An 18,871-nucleotide genomic window follows, 5' to 3' on the forward strand; every position below is an offset into this window, starting at 1 on the left:
GGTTTTCTTGTTTCTAGACTATGAAAGAAAGGGATTGGTATAATAGTTTGGAAACATAAAGTCTACAGTCATCGAGAAGGAGACAAATGCAAAGTAACATTTGTGTACGAGAGAGAGAGAGAGAGAGAGAGCGAGAGCGAGAGAGAAAGTTCAGTCTTTGAGAGGCTAGGACAGACGACGTATCCAAACAACCATTGCAGCTGCACTTTGGGCTTCGATTTTGTATTCATTTTCTAAAATTTAGAAGCGAAGCAAATTCATTTACCTGAAGGTCAAGTTGGATATGAGTAGATCATTGTTCATGTCTCCTCTGAATTGAATAAATGTTGCAGCAAATTCTATAACTTCGAACAACTTCCAAAAGAATTTTAATTGCAACAGGAAAGTGATTTGATTCAATCAGGATTCAGGAGGGTAAGATTTGTTTCGAGGAATTCTGAAGTATAGATCTTATGGTGTAATGTATTTCCTGTCAGGTATAATAATTTGGAGTCTGTAATGCAATTATGTGTCCATATTCTCCATTCTATATTTTTTTTTCCTGTATTTGTGATAGCAGTCCGTAAGTCATAGAATGCAATTCAAATCTTCCGGTAATTGATTCAAAATAAAAGATGTTACATTTCCAATCATAATAATTCACTATAAATCAAACCAAAAACTTTTGACAAAGACCCCACTAGTAAATTTTCATTAGCCAAAATTTCTTTTTTTTTTTGTCTAGTATATTTGTCAACTCTGATCTAAGAACTTACTTTGCAGAGGTGTTATCATGTAAACAAATGTCTTATCTAGATGACCATGAGATCATATGATCTAATTGGAGAGGGAAAATTTTCATTCAATTTATTCAACTTGAATCTCTTATTAGAAAACAACATTAACCAACATGTTAAGAAATACTAAATTTGCCATGTAATACTTTGAACAGTTAGTAATACTCCTTGGCCAAAGACCCCTACCACATCAGAGCCAAGCCATCTGACTCATGCTCCCTTCCATCACTACAATCTCCATGACAAGTTAAAGCTTGATAGCGTGGAAAAAGTCTTTGTACTACAACGGTAGTTTGTAGGTCATTTTACAACCCCCAACCCACCCCCCACCCCCCACCAAAAGAAACAAAAGAAAACTCAATCTAAATCAGGTCGAAGTCATATCAAATATTCACCCAACCAAACACATGAGCAACATATAAAGAACTTCTGAAGATTCCATCAAAGAGTGAAAAAAAAAAACCAACAACTTTGCATGAGACAAACCAAGCCATATCAAACAAGCAAGAGGTTTCTTCTCAGAAAAAAAAGAAGGAAAGAGCTCAAAAAATTACCCAATCATCAAACAAGGTAACAAAAATCAAAAAATTGACCAGGAGTCATTTCCACCAACCCCATTTGCACAGCAGGATGATATTAAAAAACCAGAAGGGTCTGACCACCATCTCACACCATGGCAATGCAGTCAAGTATCAAGTATTGCATCGACAAAAAAATAGATCAGCCAGCTAATATCAGCTGGTTGGTGCCCCACTCCTCGGTCTAGCTCCTAAGTTCGACTCAGATGGTTGCCCTCCCACCATATTCTCCAGAAAGGAAGAAAGAATAGCATCGCTTGGCTTGAAATTGGAAAGTCTCCAGCTTGTCAGACAGAGGTCATGCAGCAGTCCCACCAAATTCACAAAAAGCTTGCTGCATGCATAAATATGATCGCCAAATAAAATGAAATCACATCTCAGTCTTTTGGCATCCATCTCCATAGCACCTCAATGGGAGAAGTCCTGGTTTGAACCATTCAGAAGTTAAAATAGCATAAATGCCTGATCTCAGACATCTGGTCAACATTTATATTTTTATGCATAGATGGAGGTCATATCATAACCTAAACGGCTAAACCACAAAAAATTTACCTGGGGCAATGATTTAATGAAAGTTCACAACATCGCATTGTGAGGAGAGACCCCTCGCTAAGCTAGAACCATGCTGAGAGCTAAACCTTCAGGTATATTGTGCATGGGTATTGCTAAAGTAACCAGAAGACCTTGAGAAAGCCCTTTTGAACCAGCAAAGGATACCCTAACACCTGAACCATCCTTAAAAAGGTGAAGGTTCATTATTCCAATGACAAGTATACCTTTAGTTGCATCAGCACCTTTTATGTCTAACATTCTTCCCCATATTGTTCAAGAGACTGCAGAGAAAGAAATGTTATTATTTATCACAAATATCAATATACAATCCAGATCTAACAGCAAATAGAGAGCTTGCCTTGAGAAAATAATGTACTATAACAACAGAGGTCCAAATCCTAACAAATGTGATGTAGGTAACACTGGCTTGAAAACATGATGACAAATGACAGGCACTTTGAAAAGAACATAACCGCATGTAATTAGTGCATGCAAGGCAACTGGCAACTTACTGAAATGGAAGCTTCATGATATGCTTGACAAAGGAGTTCCACCTAAGATGTAACTATGTTATTTTATGAGACATTCCATGCACATTACCTACTTCCCAGAATGTATAGAACTTTTTGAATCAGGCAAATTTGTGTTATCTTAATCTTGTCATAAGTTAGTGCTCCCCATGCTTGTTTCATTAACTGAGTTTTCTGCAGGTTTAGATGTACTCGGAAGGCTTAGAAGTGCAGCAATACTCAGAAACATACTAAAGTTGAGCACCAATGTTACCCTTTTTAAGTCAACCATTTGTTCTCCACTTAAATTGATTGATTTAGAGAACCCTTTTGAGATGGAAGAAAGCAAAAGAGTCTTACTTTTCCCCCTTCTAACATACTTAAGTTATATAAAGTTTCAAGGACCTGTTAAATGTTAGTCCTTTGACACGTATCATTAGTGGACCTTCTGAACAAAAAATCATCAAGGTACATGCTGGCAAAGATTTTTCAACCTACACTTTTTTTGGTTGACTATATCTTTCCCATTCATCTTCTAACAAGTATGTACATCATAGTAATAACAATAAGATAACAGAAGCTGGCCTCATGGACAAAGTGGAACCATCAGTCCACTAAGAACTTCTTGTTGTTTATGACAAGTTGAAAGCATCAACATTGACAGGAATAGAGTGGCACAACAACAATAATATTTAGAGGCATAATTTTAATTTCCTTTCCTCAAGAGATTGTAATTCCATCCTAGTCAGAAACTAATAAGACATATTTGACATGAGAATTTAATTCTTGTTATGTGATGCAAGCATACTAGTTATGATAAGATAAAGGATATTAAGCTTAATGATCATCAACACTGAGTAACAAAAAATCCAATAATTGTTCAGCTATGCAATGTTGAAGACATCTAATCCAATAAGATGAATATTTACAGTCATGCCCTTCAAGCATAATGAGCAGATATTTTCAGATCTTCTTTGCTTATTTAGCATATTCTTTTATTCATGTTTATTTTTAGCATAATCCTATGGATCTCAAGTCCCAACAAGAAAAACTGAAAAGTTTGATTCCGTTGTCATAAGTTTCTCAAGTTATGAAACAAAAATTAATGGTCACATGTAAGTCTAACTAATGCTAACACACCATATATCTTCTTTTTCTTTCTTTTTTTGGTACAACGGCTGCTCACACTGCTCTCGCATGAGCACAGCCAACTACATAACTATCAAGAAGACTACACAAAGCAAAAGGAACAGAGAACACCATATATCTTAAATGGTCTGTCATAACAACATCAAATTGTAGAGACACGAAAAGCAATGCTACATCCAACAATACAAGGGTGTGGGAGAAAAATAGTTGCACGAGAAGCAGGTTTGATTTACCACTAGGAATGGTGGTATTTTGACAAGAATGTTAGCAATCTAACAACTACAATTATGGGAGAGTCATATTACTTGATACAAGAAGCAAAACAACAAGGAGACAAATATAAGGAGTTAGATAAATACAAACTTATATACAACAATGGATAGCCGAAGATTCAAATGATAAGAATAAATCATTACTATTAAGCTGGTAGAAGAATTGAGATAGGCAGGAGCAAAATAAAGATATTATTCAAAGAAAATGGATGCATTAAACCAAAGGTATAACAAAGTATAATAGATGCTTATAGATGGTGAATATGTCAAAGAATGTGGTAGCAAAATATGTGCAAAGATATGGTGGACAAGGATATGGATATAAAAAAAAAGGCCAACCTCACTATTGTGATAAGGCCCAAAAGTAAAATATCGTACCAAGTAGGGGCCGAACCTATGACTTTCTGCTTAGGAAACAAACGCTCTATCCACTGAGCTACAGGTGCGGTGTGGACAAGGGTATGGATGTTACAAGAAAATGGATCTGATTCTTAGTTTGCATCAACATATGGTCCAATAATAGTAAACATAGATTTCCGAAAGGAAGACATATATTGACTTATGAGAGTGGATTTAATCAGTCAAAAAATTTTCCTTCAAATAATGAATGAGAGCTACACATGCAAAGATTGCACAGTGATATCACTTGGAAGTTGGTCCATGGAAGCAAGAAGGGAAGTGATGAGAGAGAGAATTTAGAAGGGGAAGCATGGCATAAAAATGTTGCAAAATAAGTTCCAGAGAAATCTAGATGTAAGCTACAAAGAAGGCTAGTGATGGAAAGAACAGTACAAAAAGGTGACAAAACAAAAGAAGTCTACATCAGTGATGCTGAAAAATAACATAGAAGTCATTATAATATACTTAAAATAATTAAGGAGTCAAAACGAACTGGTTGAGCTAGGTATACTGCTTATGATGATCTAGGTATACTGCTTATGATGATCTAGGTTAACAATTTATGAATCAAGTATGATGAGACAAAAAGGAAATAAAGATAGTGACCAAATTAGGTAAAATACAAGCGATTACATTAAAAAGGCACAACAGAATCATGGAAAATATAAGGAAAACTATGTGATATCATTTAGTAGTGCAAGAAGAAAAGCAGGAAGGAAAGCACAAGATCAGATACCTTCTTAGTTCCCAAATGACAATCCAGTTTCCACTGTCAGATCTGTCCTTCTTGCACTAGGTCAAAGCTTGCAGCCAACATCAGTCCAGCAGCCAAACCATTGCAAGAGTAAGCCATGCAACTGTGGAAACTGAAGCTCTGCTAGTAGTAACATTCCTTTCACCAAACCCTTGAAACCTAGCCATGGAGATATCAAATCCAATCTCTGTGCTAGTTCCATCTATAACTGCATTAAGTTCCTATGAGGAGCTGTCCTTGACCTCTGGATGATTTCCTTCTCAGACTCTGCAATAGTGGAACCATGCAGCAAAACAATAAACATAAGCAAAAATAGTAGGACAGTTCTCAACCTTGAGGCCAACTATTCGAATAATGTTCAACATCAACACACTCTACCCTGTTTTCTTCTGAAACAGATTAAATATGCCAGTCCATATATAGCTACTAAACTGAACATGATTGTTCTTATATCCTAAACTTTAGGGATGCAGCGGACTATATATGAATCATAAAAAAAGGTCTTCACCTTGTGTTAGAGTTCAAAATTGCAGTGATGATATGGGCAAATCCTCCCTCTGATTTTTTAAGTTTTCCTATGTTCACTGCAGATTCACAATGATATTCACAGAATTAGATATTTCAAAATCAAAAGGTTCCAAAAAACTTGTGATATGTGATGCAATTGATCCTTTCACTCCAGAAGATATTCCATATCCAATGAGATATTTGAGCATCACATCAAGTACAGAATCAGGATCGATGAGCGCTGCACTATTGAATTGAGTAAATAGTAATCAAATTATACCTACATCGATAGAACTTCAGAAAATCATATAAAAAATTTACATAGAAGATGAATGACTATTATGATCCCAAAAAAACATACTTCCGAACCAGGAAACTCCTCAAATTAGTTCCTGCAGCTAAATTAACCGAAGTTTCAACACTATGAAAGGAGTACAATAAAATAGATCATAAGAACTATAAATTTCAACGGATAATACTCCAATGTTGGGAATTTAACAGGAATAGAAGTTGAGGTTTGTTGAATCCTGATAAAAATAAAACCAAACCAAAAATTAACATCAAAATCCGATCTTTCCCTTCACACCGTTCATGGAGATGTCCTTTCCAATCAAATTCAAATTTCCTAGTAGAATGCAATAAAAAAGGAGGGGTTCTGACCACACATTCAACGACAAAGAGAACTTTTTTCAGGCAAAAGAAGATTCATAAGAACCCCCCGAAGCAAAGATAAAAATTCCCAAAGCCGTCATCTCGAAAATTACCTCGAATGGGAGCTTCAAAATTCCCAAAAAATCCAAGACAATCCAAGCCATTGCTGCGACACTGGGGCAGCTGACGTTTAGTGCTCGGGGGTGGAGACTTGCCGGACGGCCGTCGGTGGAGGGTGACGGTCGGAGGACGGATGGACGAAAACTTGGGGCACGGATGAACTTGGTTGCCGATCTCTTTTTTTTTTAATAAAAATTAATTATCATGCATCCAAACCAAAAATTAATTAAAAATTAATTATTTTTGAATAGTCCCTAACTTATACATTAACAAATATATAAATATATATTTTTTTTATTATACTAGTATACTAAAAGACCAAGAGCAAGAGAAGAGAGAAGAGGTAATAGAAGGCCTCCCCCCCTAAACAGACCCTAAACAAAAAGAAAACATGGCACTCAAAAGCCACACTGCTTCATAAAAAGAAAGGAGCAGAACAAATCATAGTTATAATTGCAAGAGATTATTGTATATATATCCTTTAAATATTGAAATTTAAGTAAATATTTTTTGAAAATTGATATTTATATGTATATTTTTATAAAATATTTATTTTGTATGTATATTTTTTTTTGTATATATACATATGCCGTTAAAAAGTTAGTAGTTTAAAATTAAAATAACAAAATATATTTAATATAAAAATATAAAAAAAAGCTTATAAGGTTATACATTTAAATAACAATTTTGGAAGCTATTCATATAATTTCACATATGAGGAGAGTATTGATGACCCAAAGATTGATTTAAAGATTGATTTTGATGATCACAAAACCTTGAAGTATAAATACTAATGTTTATGTTGCAAGAAGAAAGATTATTTATTTTGCAAGGAACATAGCAAGTTGGAAGAATTCAAGAAGGCCTCCAAAGCTCTCAAGAAAAGTTAGAAGAAAGCCACACCTCATTGGCCCAAGATTCAAGTTCAAAGGCTTCAATTTAGAAGAGCAAGTTTTTAAGAAAAATTCAAAGGAAAGGCACTCGAGTCGACTCCTACAGTTCCGAGTCGACTCCAAGGAGCAACAGACAGCCGGACAGAAAGATTCATCTCAGAACCTGTCAACGAGTCGACTCCTGAAGAGCGCGAGTCGACTCCGATGTTCACCGAGTCGACTCCAGGGTAGTATGAGTCGACTCCTAGGAGTCACAGGCAGAAAAGTCTGAGAGCGTTTTCGGGTCTGAGATTCGAGTCGACTCCAGTGGAACGCGAGTCGACTCCGATGGTTGGCAAGTCGACTCCAAAGAAAGTGAGAGTCGACTCTCAGAGAAATACAAGGCAAAAAGTCAGAGAGCCAATTTCAGACACTGAGAGCCGAGTCGACTCCCGCAAAGTCCGAGTCGACTCCAAGACAGCGCAACCCCAAAGACAGAAGACGGTATTTTCGTCTCTGAGAGGCGAGTCGACTCCAAGACAGTTCGAGTCGACTCCAAGGCAGCGCGACCCCAAAATACAGAGGATCAGTTTTCGGGCTCTGAGAACCGAGTCGACTCCAAGAGAATCCGAGTCGACTCGAGGAAGAAAATCAGAAAGTATGTCCTCTGAATTCATGGGATGAGCCGACTCCGAAGATGCCAAGTCAGCTCCAGATGTTGGCGAGTCGACTCCGGGTTAAGACGAGTCGACTCCCAGTCGAGGATGCACAATAATTCAAATTTGGAACAGTGGCCGAGTCGTCTCCAGTAAAGCACGAGTCGACTCCTGCAACAGACGAGTCGACTCCGATCCCAACGGTAATATTGTCAGGAAGTGCAGACTATGTCCAACGGCTCTATTTTTGTCTCTAACGGCTATATTCTTGTTTCCACACCATCTAAAGCTATAAAAACAAGAAGAGAGCTAAGGGAGAACTCATGGAAGTGGGAGAAAACATCTAGGAAAGAGATTACAAGGGAAATCTCCCATAAGCACAAAAGGGCCATTCAAAGCAAAATAGAGAGAAGAAGAGCATCCAAGTGAATCACAAAGCTTCCTATCCATCCGTGTGCTGCCTCGGTGATCCTCTACTTCGTGCCAAATCAGAAGAGGGTCAAGTAAAGAAGAAGCCGAGCTCCTTCATCTTCAAAACTCGGTTGAGGGCTTCTCTTTACACTATTTTGTTTATATTATTATATTTGCTTGTTTAAGAAGCTTTGATTTGTTCTAAACTTTGTTTTTAATATCTTGTAACTTGATTCAATCAAGGGATTGAATCAAGGGGTTAAGATTTGTTGGTGAGCCAAAGGGAAAACCAACGGTGAGAGGTTTGTTGGTGAGCCTAGGTTGAAACCAACGGTGTAAGGGTTTGATTATGATCCCGGAAAAACAATCGGGGTGGTTCTAGTCGGTGAGCCTGGAAAAACCGACCGAGTTCGTTGTGCGCTCGTAAAACAACAAGTTGGGTTGTGAGCTTGTAAAACAACCGGCTGTAATCTGTAGGATTATAGTGAAATTCCCAAGAGGTCTTGGGGAGTGAATGTAGGTGCTGGGGTGCACCGAACCACTATATGTTTGTTGTGTTTGTAATGCCTCCTGTCATTGTCTAACTAACACACTTACTTACTTAGATAGATTGCTTGCTTAACTGTTATCCGCGCATCCTTTAGTTGCAAGCATATTCAATCAAGTCACATTCTATACATCAAACTGTTGCTAAGTTTGACTTTCACTGTGCATCCATACAACTTAGCATAATTAATCAAAAACTTTCAGAAGTAGGTTAAAAGTTTTAAAAGACCCAATTCACCCCCCCTCTTGGGTTGTATCTACTGGGCAACAAGTGGTATCAGAGCAGGTGCTCTAAGTTTAATTATAGATCTCACGATCAAGAGCCAAAGATCATGACAACTCAAATAGATAGTTTTCTAGGAGAAGGACAATCAATTGATACACCTCCACTATTTAATGGCATAAACTATACACATTGGAAAATACGCATGCGCATTTTCATTCAATCACAAAACTATTATTTATGGAAAATCATAATAAATGACCTTCACACACTCTCTCAAACTATTAATGAAAAGGACTTAGCACAATTGAATGCTAATGCTATGAACATATTATATTGTGCTATTCAAGAAACGAAGTTTAATGAAATTTTTGCATGCTTATCTGCTAAGGAGATCTGGGATACTTTAGAAAATATTTATGATAATCTCAGATTAGCTCACATGTGCTTCAATTGCATACTAACAATGAGACTGCAGAAAAAGGTGTTGAATCTCCCACCTCAGTCGAGTCGACTCCAAGTATTTCAGAGTCGACCCTCAAGTTAACCGAGTCAACTCCAATTATGTCCGAGTCGACTCCGAGGCAAATTAGCTTCCTAAAGACAAAGAAGAAGAGGAAGCAAGAAGAAAGGAAGAAAGAGATAAAAAGGAAGAAAGCCTTGACCAAGAAAGAGTCAAGCAAGAAATTAAAAGTTAGGAGCAACAATGATGATATTAGCTCCAAGGAACTACAAGAGGTAACTAACTCGTGCTTTATGGCACAAGAAGACAAGGTAAAATCTGAATCTACTCTTACCTCAAATGATTTTCAAGAAGAATTCTCTTATGATGAATTATTAAATGCTTTTCATGATTTGTATGGTGAATGTAGAAAATTAGCTGTGAAGAATAAAAATCTTAAGAAACTAAATTCTGAAAATGAAATTTTAAGGTTAAATTCAGAACAATTAATTCAGAAAAATCAGAATTTAATTAAAGAAAATCAAAACTTAAGTAAAGAAATTAACCAATTGAAGTCTTTTATTAACAAATTTACTGTAAGTTCAGAAAGATTAAAAATGATGTTTGAAAGCCAACATGCAGATTTTGATAAATCAAAATTTGGCTTAACTCCTTCACTTAGCAATGAATCCCTAAAGAAAAAGGTTATCAATTCACCAAGCAAACCATTAAATAAGATAACTTATTTCAAAAATGAAAAGAATGGGCATAACAACTTTACCTATCGTTCTAACACAATTAAATCAAATGGTAAAGTTATTATTATCAAACAGATTTGGATTCCAAAAGGAACCATATGTCCTAACTCTCAAGGACCCAAGCAAGCTTGGGTACCCAAAATGAAAATATGAGGATGTAGACATAGATGTGCTAAGATACCCATGAAACAAATAGATTCATACAAATGGGTGTTCTAGACACATTGAAACTTAAAATATACTTATGAAAAGTAATTTTAAATAATAATAATAATGAAATCAGTAATCCTTGCATCTCATCATTATTTTTGTTTTAGTATTTGATTAAAGTATGAATTGCATGTGTTGATCAATTTTGTGATATAGAAAATACTTTTGGAAATATAATCAAATCACTTCATTTTATAGGATACTTTACTCACCATTGGATAAAGTTGCTAAATGATTAATCATTATTAAGATTAATTCTATGAATTCTCTATATGCTTGATTGAGAGTTTTTATCCATGGCATTATTGTTTATTGATCATAGATATGATAATGTGTACTTGGTATGCTTTTGAATATATGCACTATGAATACCAAGATTAAAGAAACCATCCTTGGCACATAGAATCAACTCATGCTAGTATGTACTTAATCTCAAAAGACCTTGCCATAGGCTTACTTAGATTATCTACTTAAAGGTCAAAGTTTTGCTATGCATGCTAACTAAGGAAACAAACTAAAATCATTTCTAAATCTAAAGATGTTGTTTCCATCTCTAAGTTTTCAAAAGCTTACATTGGATTTGTTCTTGGAAAATAAAACTGAAGTGATTTTCTGTATTTGCTAAATCTTGTAAAAAGTGTTTCAAATGATAAAGGTTTTCAAACTGTGAAAGTATCATGGCACAGTGTTGAAAACCAAAATCCTGATAAAGTTTATACAGAAATTAAGTATTTCAGCACCAAGGACACCTTAAGTAAAATAGGGTTGATAGAATTCTTGAAGAAATGAAAAAGACAATTGTGTATGATAGTAATCTACTTAAATGATTTTTTAAAAGCTATCATCACTGCTTGTCATACATATGATTTCTATTAGATTTATTTTTGATGAAAACTCCTTTTGATCTTCTGAAAAATTGAAAATGAACCATTGCATATCTTTCATATTTTTCAGTCATACACGTTATGCTTGATATGTTCTTATGAAAATAATGCCTAGAGATATGTCTATCCTTGGATATCATTCATCAAGCAATGCATATAGAATATTCAATGAAAAGATTTTAGTTGCAGAAATATCAAGTCATTTTATTCTTTATGAGACTAATGATTTATTATCAAGATACTAAGATCAAATTATATATGCATATGGTTAATCTTTTACATATAACAATCTAAAAACATGTTAATAATTAGAACCAAATTGAGTTTTTCAGAAATGCACTTAATGAAGAAAAATTGATGACTACTAAAAGACTAAATCACGAAAAGATGAAATAGATCTTGATGAAATTTTTGCATGATTAGAAGTCAAGATCACCATCATCATGTGCGTGCTTTATGAGCTTTATATTCTGTCAAATGAATGTGTAGAATGCACTCCTATGTGGTTATTTCATTAAAAAGGAGATCTATATTAAATAACCACCATATTTGAAAACACTCATTACAAATATGTTAAAGCAATATATAATTTGGAACAAGCATCAACAGCATGATACAAAAGCTTAAGCAACCTTTTTGATAGAAAGTAATAGTGATAAATCTTTGCATCAAAAAGAAGAATTTGTGATATCTTACTTGCTCATAGTTTACATTGATGACATCATTTTTGGTTCTACTAATGAAGAGTTATATGAAGACTTTACTTAGCTCATGCAAGGAGAGTTTGAAATACGTATGATGAATGAATTAACATCTTCTCTCAAACTCCAAATTAAGACAAACAGGAAAGGGGATCTTCATTGACCAACGTTAGTCCACAAGAAAACCCTATAGAAGATTGGCATGAAAAAGGTATATCTATGACCCCATCTTGTAGAATTTGAAAAGGATGAGCAAAGTAGATCAATTGTTTAAAGCTGTATTGAAGCATGATAGAATAATTATTTTATCATACAGCTAGTAGACCTGAATGTATGCTTATTATGTGACCTTATGCAAGACTTCAATCCAACTTTAATGAATCATATTTTGAAAGAAACAACCGTTTAAGATAAGTTGATTAGAACCTAGCTAACATGTTTTCTTGATAATTATCTTAAGTAAAATCTAAGCTAAATCGATTTTGAAAATAAGAAATTGATTTGACATTGATAAATCTCTCTATTGCCTCACATGCTTGCTCTTGAACTATCTTGGCTAATGAAACTATCTCTTTAGTTCAAGTGATATATGCTTGCTTATATTTAGGCAATCTCTTGAGTAAAGTTACTCAATATTCAACTATTGTCTTATCTTATATTGAGTCATCTAGTTAGAAATATGTTAGATGAATGGTTTGTATCTTAAAGAAACTAAAGACTTTCCTTCAAGAAAGAAAAGGAGTTTGTTAATAATGCAGAATCCTTGAGCATGAAAATGAGTGAATTCAACTTGAAGGACACCTCCACATAAGATACAACAAACATTCACATGCAAACAAGAGAGAGGATCTTCTTCAGCCAAAAGTTCACACGTAAGAAATCTAGTAGATATTTGCTGAAGAATGTAGAATGAATTGGTAATTCTAGATACTTCTCTCATAAATTAATTGAGCAAAGTCAATAACTTAAATCCTATTATGGCATGATTAAGGTCTTTAATTATTAATTTTTGATATCACGTCCATATATGTATTAATTGACTTATGCTTTTGAAAATTGTTTCATGGTTTGCTCAAACTAAAATATTTCTATGGCTATATCATAACCATGAAATACACAAGTATATGATTTAGAATGACTTGTGAGAAGCTACGAATTCTTGGGCATAATGAAAATGTTGTTTGCATGATATACCTCTATATGATACATTTGATTATTTCTTTATTCTACTCTTTCATGTAAATTACTTGAGAATAACTAAAAGAGAGAGAGATAAAGAAAAGAAAATGGACATTATTCATGAGATGAAAAATCTAAGCAAAGGCATATACTCCAATCGTAAGGAAAAGCAAAACAAGCATAATATATTCGGCACTTTTGGAAGGGATAAAATCCATAATAAATTACACTCAAACAGGAAGAGTTTGAAGTGAACATTTTAACCTTTCTATATTGCTCATCATAGGGATGGTGCCAATGGGGAGGCTAGTGGTAGTACCCGGCACTATTTGACCCAACTATTCGGTGTAGGGTATATTAGGGACGGCACAAGAGGGAGGCTAGTGGTAGTACCTCGTGCCCCTTCCAACTCCACCGGATAGGGAGCAAATAGAGTATAGAGCATAAGAAAAAAAAAAAAGACAAAATAAATGAAAGTATATAAGAAGAATCAAGTCATTTTTTTTTATCACTTGAAAACACACTTTAAGGATGAAATCAATGCAAGATTATATTTAAATAGGGGGAGTTTATTTAAAAAGAATTGATTTTGATCCTTAACATGCTTGTTCTTAGTATTTTTATGCATGACTTAACACATAATATATTTTGCATGTGGCATGATGTTTTGAATTATAAGTTCTCAATATTTTGTAATGCCCCATGCTTGGATAAGTTGATTGAAATAGGTCTTAACTTGGAATATGTCTTAACTTTGCTCACAAGTCTTTGCTTCACTCTTGCCTCAAACTAACTTGTGTTCCAATGCTTGAATGTTTAAAATACTACATAAAGTTTTTTTTTAAGTAATATTAAAAAGAAATTTCAGTTTATCATTCACGATTAACTTTGAGAGTTAAATAGATTTACAAAAAGAAGAAGAGAAAGATATCTCTATTTAGGCAAAATGAATTGATCTTGATCTATCTTTCCTACTTGCCTAACTTTGATACATAATATCCTAATACTTGTTAAAATATCCTCCATTTTGTATCGAAACTCATTACTAAATACAAAGATTCTGAAAGTGCTCTAATGTTATTGAAATATGTGTTTTCAATCTTAGTAATTTAAGATGAGCTACAAAGTAGAAGATACATATCTCAAATTTTGAGAGCCTTCTTGGAAATTCTTATGAAAATTCAGAATCTGATTTTGTATAAAAGCTTAAACTCAATATGATTTCTAAATAAAATCTTAATTTAAAAAAAACAGAATTAATTTTGATGCCTTGGCTGATTGCTTCCGATACGCATCCGAAACATATCTTTTCTTATCATTAAAATCTACTAATATTGGTCTAAATGATCAATGATCTTGATTGCAAGCAAATATTTTTAAATATATGATTTTATTTTGATATTAAAAATATTTATTGTGCTTCATGTATACATTGCTGAAAAACTATGATTAAGAAATTGAGTTCTATAAATATATATATTTTAATGATCATCTATATATTTTTCTCTCCTACAGACTTTCATCAGAATATATATATAGAGTGAATGATCTTAAAGCTAGAAATATTTCAGCTCACTCAAATGATTCTTAAAAGAAAAAGAAAATGTAAATGCCTTTGAAAGAAACTGAGCTTCAAATGAATCATTTTCTGATTAATATTTCTATACATTTTCTCTAAGATTAGGAGAAAGCATAACTTGTTCTTAAAGGATTAGAAAGAGTGATTACTATAAATTTTGAATAATTCTAGATCACTCTACATTCTTGATATCATAAAGTTTCAGGTTTATTCACGTTTAACATTAAAATCTGAAATTCAACAAAAGAAAAGAATGATTAAAGAAGTATGCATCTTTTGAGGGGGAGCTTTAGATATCTTATCCTAAAGTTACTTCAATTTGAAGCATACCTTGATTTTTATGGATTGATTTTGATGAACCTCCTTAAAATGCAATACTTGCTTTAATTATAAGTTTATGCCTTGAGAAGAGTTCTATAAAGGTTATCTTATCTCATACCTTGAGTCTTATGAAAATAAGCTGAAACCTATGGAAAACATATTTTTGAGATTGACAATTTTCTTGAACATTATCTTCAAACTCTAAACTGTTAAATGGAATAATCAATTGAGGATGAGAAAGAAAATTTCAGAAGGAGAGGTATTATGGAACTTAATCGCAAAAATCTTTATGATACACCTTGAGGATTGTTATTTGGTTAATATTTCTTATGTATACATCATGAACCAAATTGCAAGTCAAACAGTTGATCTTAAGAGCCTCTAACTTAATGAAAAAGGGAGAGAATAATGTGTTGAATTTTCTTGAGTATCTCATAGAAAATCTATTTTGAAATTCACTAATGAGTCCAAATTGGCTTGCTCTTTAGAACTTAAATTGTGTGCCAATTCATATTTTTTTATGTATCAAATTGTGCTTATTTTCTAAAAGAACAAAAGAAAGTCTTTAAAAGAGCTCTAAGATGAATCATAAATTGCATGAATTCATATTTTGGTATTTGTGCCCCAATGGTCCTTATTATCATAAAAGAACCTTGAAGTCATTAAGAATTAATGATCCAACATGATGATATGTCTTTCAAATATATAAGTTTTGATCTTTTACTCTGAAAATCAATTAAATTGCTCTCATGTTGATAAAATACTTAATAGATTGGGCAAAAGGTCTTAAATGAACAAGCTTTCATACTTATTAAAGAGAGGTTAGATTTCCACTCATGTGTTTCCTTGAATATCATTTGTGGTACTTCTTGTATTAACCTAAGGAAGATTCCACCTATACTTGATTAGAAAACTATCTGTGGTATCAAATTAGAAAACTTCTTGAAATCATATTCGATGTGTTCTGCTCTGAAATTATCTTAATTGGCTCTGATCTATGCTTCTTAATCTGATTCTAACATTCAAATCAGAGTACAATAAGGGAAAGAAATATTTGAGTATTCTGATCTTTGTGCTTAATGTTTCACTATCTTTTTGATGTTGTCAAAAAGGGGGAGAAATATCTAAGTATATGCTCATAATGCTTTATGTTTTGCATTGAACACCAACTCAGCTTAAATTGAAATATGTTGATTGTGTTAAGCTGATTAAATCTAAAGCATTATCATGAAGTATGTTTTTAAATATATATGTTTTCTACTTCATGCAACTTAGCTATGTATTACTTCTAGAACACAATATATTTTATATTGCATATACTCTAAGTTTTGTCATCATCAAAAAGGGGGAGACTGATGACCCAAAGATTGATTTAAAGATTGATTTTGATGATCACAAAACCTTGAAGTATAAATACTAATGTTTATGTTGCAAGAAGAAAGATTATTTATTTTGCAAGGAACATAGCAAGTTGGAAGAATTCAAGAAGGCCTCCAAAGCTCTCAAGAAAAAGTTAGAAGAAAGCCACACCTCATTGGCCCAAGATTCAAGTTCAAAGGCTTCAATTTAGAAGAGCAAGTTTTTAAGAAAAATTCAAAGGAAAGGCACTCGAGTCGACTCCTACAGTTCCGAGTCGACTCCAAGGAGCAACAGACAGCCGGACAGAAAGATTCATCTCAGAACCTGTCAACGAGTCGACTCCTGAAGAGCGCGAGTCGACTCCGATGTTCACCGAGTCGACTCCAGGGTAGTATGAGTCGACTCCTAGGAGTCACAGGCAGAAAAGTCTGAGAGCAGTTTTCGGGTCTGAGATTCGAGTCGACTCCAGTGGAACGCGAGTCGACTCCGATGGTTGGCAAGTCGACTTCAAAGAAAGTGAGAGTCGACTCTTAGAGAAATACAAGGCAAAAAGTCAGAGAGCCAATTTTAGACACTGAGAGCCGAGTCGACTCCTGCAAAGTCCGAGTCGACTCCAAGACAGCGCAACCCCAAAGACAGAAGACGGTATTTTCGTCTCTGAGAGGCGAGTCGACTCCAAGACAGTTCGAGTCGACTCCAAGGCAGCGCGACCCCAAAATACAGAGGATCAGTTTTCGGGCTCTGAGAGCCGAGTCGACTCCAAGAGAATCCGAGTTGACTCGAGGAAGAAAATCAGAAAGTATGTCCTCTGAATTCATGGGATGAGCCGACTCCGAAGATGCCAAGTCAGCTCCAGATGTTGGCGAGTCGACTCCGGGTTAAGACGAGTCGACTCCCAGTCGAGGATGCACAATAATTCAAATTTGGAACAGTGGCCGAGTCGTCTCCAGTAAAGCACGAGTCGACTCCTGCAACAGACGAGTCGACTCCTGATCGCGCGAGTCGACTCCGATCCCAACGGTAATATTGTCAGGAAGTGCAGACTATGTCCAACGGCTCTATTTTTGTCTCTAACGGCTATATTCTTGTTTCCACACCATCTAAAGCTATAAAAACAAGAAGAGAGCTAGGGGAGAACTCATGGAAGTGGGAGAAAACATCTAGGAAAGAGATTACAAGGAAAATCTCCCATAAGCACAAAAGGGCCATTCAAAGCAAAATAGAGAGAAGAAGAGCATCCAAGTGAATCACAAAGCTTCCTCTCCATCCGTGTGCTGCCCTCGGTGATCCTCTACTTCGTGCCAAATCAGAAGAGGGTCAAGTAAAGAAGAAGCCGAGCTCCTTCATCTTCAAAACTCGGTTGAGGGCTTCTCTTTACACTATTTTGTTTATATTATTATATTTGCTTGTTTAAGAAGCTTTGATTTGTTCTAAACTTTGTTTTTAATATCTTGTAACTTGATTCAATCAAGGGATTGAATCAAGGGGTTAAGGTTTGTTGGTGAGCCAAGGAAAAACCAACGGTGAGAGGTTTGTTGGTGAGCCTAGGTTGAAACCAACGGTGTAAGGGTTTGATTGTGATCCCGGAAAAACAATCGGGGTGGTTCTAGTCGGTGAGCCTGGGAAAACCGACCGAGTTCGTTGTGCGCTCGTAAAACAACAAGTTGGGTTGTGAGCTTGTAAAACAACCGGCTGTAATCTGTAGGATTATAGTGAAATTCCCAAGAGATCTTGGGGAGTGGATGTAGGTGCTGGGGTGCACCGAACCACTATATGTTTGTTGTGTTTGTAATGCCTCCTGTCATTGTCTAACTAACACACTTACTTACTTAGATAGATTGCTTGCTTAATTGTTATCCGCGCATCCTTTAGTTGCAAGCATATTCAATCAAGTCCACATTCTATACATCAAACTGTTGCTAAGTTTGACTTTCACTGTGCATCCATACAACTTAGCATAATTAATCAAAAACTTTCAGAAGTAGGTTAAAAGTTTTAAAAGACCCAATTCACCCCCCCTCTTGGGTTGTATCTACTGGGCAACAAGTATACATGCAACTTTGCATAAATATCCTCCTAAATATCGAAATTTGTATGACGATCCTTTCAAATTGATATTTATGTGCATACCTTCACAAAGTACTATCTTTATATGAATACCTTCAACATAGCGATTCAACTAGGGGTAAAAGTGAATCGGATAATATCCGTCCGGATCCATTTTCGTATCCGAAACTATCTAGATATGGATAGAAATTTGAGTATCCGACTAATATTCGTATATATATCCATATCCGTTAAGAAAAAATAAATATGGATATGGATAGACAACTATTCGATCCGTATCCGAATATCTAATTTCATTTGTAATCCCATTTAATTTTATATAGCACTTATGAACTTTTAGAAAAATAAATGACCACACTAACATGCTATTAACTTGATTTATCATCCACTCAGTAA

The 18,871-nt window shown here is 34.8% G+C and overlaps 1 long non-coding RNA gene across 3 annotated transcripts; it reads right to left on the bottom strand.

Moving 5' to 3' along the window:
- Positions 1–1,196: 1,196 nt before the first annotated feature.
- LOC103711929 lies at positions 1,197–6,643 on the bottom strand. Of its 3 annotated transcripts, XR_003386607.2 has the most exons (5): positions 6,261–6,643; positions 5,498–5,573; positions 4,972–5,256; positions 1,907–2,187; positions 1,197–1,777 (listed from the first exon to the last, which is right to left on the bottom strand). It is a non-coding gene; the product is annotated as an uncharacterized LOC103711929 (long non-coding RNA). The 3 variants fall into 3 exon arrangements; XR_604863.4 differs by having other exon boundaries at positions 5,498–6,641; XR_003386608.2 differs by lacking the exon at positions 5,498–5,573 and having other exon boundaries at positions 6,261–6,640.
- Positions 6,644–18,871: the final 12,228 nt, after the last annotated feature.

This window comes from Phoenix dactylifera, chromosome 11 (assembly GCF_009389715.1).
Source record: "Phoenix dactylifera cultivar Barhee BC4 chromosome 11, palm_55x_up_171113_PBpolish2nd_filt_p, whole genome shotgun sequence".
Lineage (NCBI taxonomy): Eukaryota > Viridiplantae > Streptophyta > Magnoliopsida > Arecales > Arecaceae > Phoenix > Phoenix dactylifera.